Genomic DNA, 4,549 nt, shown 5'->3' on the forward strand with positions numbered 1-4,549 from the left:
TGCATGGAATCTCCAAAAAAAGAAAAGATGTTTGTGTGGAGCACACGTCAGAATCCAACACTCAATGGACTCTTGAGGATGCATTTACATAACATTTCCCTTTTATCTCTTTGCTTACTTGACATAAATGAATATCTAATGTACAAGATGAATGCATTTTTTGTATCAAATATTATAGCAACAAAAGCAACATTTTAGACCCCTTTTTGCAAGTATATAATGTTAGAATTCAAAAAATGGGACATTGTGTCATTCCTTCAACTTTACTTAAAGTAGATATACATCTTATTTCTTTTTGTTCTTCCTATCTTCAGCAAACGAAATTTTAACTTCAAAGTTCCAACAATCCAGAATAATGAAGCAAGCCACAGAACTTGAAAAGCTTCAATATCATTGGAACCAGACAGATCATGTAACTATTGCAGCCTTAACAAAAGGTACAAGGTAATTACCTGCAATTTTTTTGGTTCCAAAATATACAACCAGAACAAATTTGAGCATCTATTAAACAAAACGAAAGGAAAATTTTCATGACATCAACAAACAAATACCATGCCCTGTTGTATAATCCCAATCACATACCTCATCAATCCTAGATTGAAGGGCTGAAAGATGATTTCTTTTGCCCTCGATCTTAGTAGCATTTTCCACAGACTGTTGTTGAAGAGAAATCAATTCCTCCAACTTTTCCTTGGAGCTTTTCTTTATGTTATCCATAAATTCATTAAGGGCAGGTTTTAGTCTTCCTTTGTAGTCAATTCCCAACACCTCAACAGGGGTTGATCCTTTGGCATTCCGCATATTGATAATTGCCTCCGATCTTTAGCCTGGAAAATGACAAAAAGGAAACAATGTTGTAGCTATGAAGGAAGTGTTCTTCAATGTGGATTGTTTTTCATGTTGTGAGTTTCAAAAACAAATCAAAACTATCCGATTTGAAAATAAATTGATTCTCAAAACCAAGAAAAAGGCAAAAATACAGAAAACAGATTCATGGTTATATGTGTTCTTTGTTTCCAAAACTGAAACCAAAATATGCTCTTTTTTTATTTCTTGATGGGGCTACATAACAGGGATAGCCTGTCCCCCTACCGCCTACCAATAACCCCCCAACCCTAGTGTCGGCGGGATTTGTTCCCAAAGTCTCAAGACTCTCAACCACAACCAAAACATGTTGTTAAATTTCTGATTTAAAGATTATGTTTTCATCTGGTTATTTAATATCATGTTACATGAATTATATAATATCTATCTTTGATTTCAGACTAGTCTTTCTGTATCCTGGAATCTATTGTACCTTGTGTTTTCTCTATGGAATAAAAATTTTACCTTACCTTTCAAAAAGAAATGAATTATATAATATCTTTACTACAAAATCCATTTCTGTTTTAAAAACTATCATTTTGATTATTTTAAAAATATGAAAATTTTTTTGAAATAAAACCAACTTGTTTTTGATATTCAAAACAAAAACACAGTTCAAGAACGTGTATTTTTTTATGCATGCTGATGCAGAAAATTCAAAAATAAATGAAAACAAAAACATTCATGTTAACTTCTACACAAGGAATAAACCAGCCCTAAAAGCTATAATGGAATGGAATTTCAAATAATACTCAGGAAACCCACAAACCAAAATGTTTCGATTATAAAATTAAAACTAAAATGGTTTCTGACTTATTTACCTTCAAAATCAAATAATTGACGCAGCTCCAGCACACTAGTTAGAGATGAATTGGCAAAAACAATTCAAAATGCAAATCATCAAGCAAATCTCAGCAATTCACCTCCTAAGAGCATGATTGCATTCAATTGAGAGGTTCTCAAGTTCCTTAAGCTTATGTGCTAGAGTGGCATCAAGGTCCCAGGACTTCTCCCAATCGTTCCTCGCAAGCTCTGTCTCCGCAATATCTCTTTCCACAGCCTAGAGCTTCCTCTTCATGCTCTCCGCATCCCTAGCATTCACAGTCTGCGCATCAACCCTCTTCTTCGTCTCCTCATTCTCCTCAGAAATCCTCTTATTCTCCTGGAGCTTGGCGTCCAATTCCTTCTCCTAATCCTTCAAAGTCTTCTCCACCATCACAATTGCGTTAGTGAGCTCCTCAACAATTGTGTGAAACTTCTGCACATCCTTCTCCAGCATAGATTTATCTCTCCGAGCACCTCCCTCTCGGACGGCCCCGACCTCAATGCTTCAAGATGGGCTTCAAGATCAGCCACTTCTTTCCCCAACGACTTAACTTTCTCAGCCGCGGCATCCCTCTCTTGTTCTATTTGCCTATTGAATTCATTATCGAGAGCTTCGACACCATCATCGTCGCCGCGGATGTAGAGCGAGTAACTATTTACGATGTGAGTAAGAACCCTATTATCTCGAAGAGTGAATTTGTCGTCGTTGTCGAAGAAGACGCGATGTGATCGTTGTAGAGCGCAAGCTCGACGAGCCAGTGAATGATGGTAAGAAGGGAAGGCCAGGAGTGAAGAGTGCCGGGAGCTTTGAGGGCGGATTTGTTGAGTTTGAAGGGGCAATTGAGGTGTTTGAGGAGAAGAGGAAGATCTTCTTCGAGTTTGAAATAGGGCCAATCGAGGCGAGTGAAGAGAAAGCGAATGGTGTCAGTGATGTCTTTGGCATAGGGGAGAGGGGGTTTGAGGACAGTGGAGGAGGAGTGGAAAGCGAGATAGGCGTTGATGACGCGGATGGCGGAGGCCTGATGGGCGCGATCGGTAATGGGGCCGGGGGTGGCGCGGCCTATCCCGATGGAAGATTTGGAGGGGCGGCTGCTGCAGAAACTGGCGTCGGAGTCTCGGTTTCGAATGGTGCTTAAATGGAAAGTGTCGATCGGAATTCGATCAGAAGTCGATCTTGCAAAGAGTCCTTTGGGCGTCTCCGCCCACCGATGTCTCCTCCTCTCATTTCTCTCCGTCTCTCGCTTCTGGTTCTGTGACTTCTGTCTGTTCGTATTCGTCTCTCTTTCAGCCTTTCCCGCCTGTTTGTTTCACTCCCCTCTTTTAGGTAAATTATAAAATACTCCCCCCAAAATATGCGTTAATAGCAATTACCCCCTGAGCACAAAGATTCCTGACGGCTCGGCTCGGCCTGGCCCGTTATAAGTCGGGCTTGGCCATAATTTTAGGCCTGTGGGTTCGAGCTCGGGCCTAAAGCATTGGACCCGACTTTTTTTCGAGTTGGGTTTGGGCTTTCTCGAAAAAGCTCGGCCTAAAGCCGAGTCCAACATGATACTATATATTAAATAATAAAATATATATTTTATTTAATAAAAAATATATATACAATATTTTTTCTTTGCTCTTCTTCTCTTTGTTTTTTCAAGTAATAGTGAGATGTTTATAATTTTTGAGTTTTGAAGGTTTTTAATATAAATAAAACATTTTTTATTGAATAAAAAAAGAAAAAAATTATTTTCAAATTTCTATTCGAGCTTTATATGAGGGTCAGGCTCGGGCTCAAGACCTAGGCCCGATGGTCCGGTCAGGCTCGGGCTCGGGCTTGGGCCAAAATGTATTATGTTTGATTGACAAAGCTTGGCCCATGAATAAGTCTACCCTTTTATTATTTATTTGAACGATTTATGATTCGATTAATTTTCTAAATATAATATTGAAGTTCTATTAGTTTATATTTTTGATTGGATCCAATATCTATATCTATATCTATCTATACTACTTATAAAAGTGTGAATGAGGCGGTATTGGCTTATGGAATTTTTCTTTACTAAAATACCCCTCATTTAGAATTTAGTTCATCTCCATTAAAATGACAGACAATGTAATTAAAATAATACCATTAAGTACATTCAATTACCTCTCATTAAGTCTCACATTTAAGTCATTAAATAAATCACATTCTCTCTCATTGAATCCAACATTTATACTTTTGTTTATCATTATTAAATTCCACTAATAAATCCATACACAATAAGTATTAATATAATGAAATTTTATATTTTTAAAATAAACATAGAAATGAGATCATATTTTCCATGTAGGTGGTGGGTAAGTAGTTCAACCATTTGGGTCAAATGGATAATTTCATGATGTTATAAATAAATAATACAAATTTAGAAATATAAAAAATACTTTTGTTTATCATGATTAAATTCTACTAATAAATCCATATGCAATAATTATTAATAGAATGAAATTTTATACTTTTAAAATAAACCTAGAAATGAAATCATATTTTCTATCTAGGTCGTGGGTAAGTACTTCAACCATTTGGGTCAAATGGATAATTGCATGATGTCATAAATAAATAATACAATTTTATAAATATAAAAATACAAAAAATAGAACAAATTTAAAAAAAATGGACACGTTTCTATTATTATATATTTGTCACATTAAAAAATAAATATGATAAAATAAACATAATTTTATTAATGATGGACATCAAATATACAACTTAAAACCGATGGGAAATTAAACCATCTTCTTATCTAGGGAATGTGTTAGTGATTCAACCTTTCAGGTCAAATAAGTTATCCTATGATATATAATTAAAAATAAATTTTTTAAAATAGAAAGGTAG

The 4,549-nt window shown here is 35.7% G+C and overlaps 1 pseudogene across 1 annotated transcript; it reads right to left on the bottom strand.

The window, feature by feature from the left end:
- Positions 1–306: 306 nt before the first annotated feature.
- Positions 307–2,914, bottom strand: LOC148790517 (kinetochore protein NDC80 homolog pseudogene; annotated as a pseudogene). The gene is made up of 2 exons (XR_016078850.1): positions 1,686–2,914; positions 307–827 (listed from the first exon to the last, which is right to left on the bottom strand). The product of XR_016078850.1 is annotated as a kinetochore protein NDC80 homolog pseudogene (transcript).
- Positions 2,915–4,549: the final 1,635 nt, after the last annotated feature.

This window comes from Nelumbo nucifera, chromosome 7 (genome assembly GCF_055504915.1).
Source record: "Nelumbo nucifera cultivar China Antique chromosome 7, China Antique-T2T, whole genome shotgun sequence".
Lineage (NCBI taxonomy): Eukaryota > Viridiplantae > Streptophyta > Magnoliopsida > Proteales > Nelumbonaceae > Nelumbo > Nelumbo nucifera.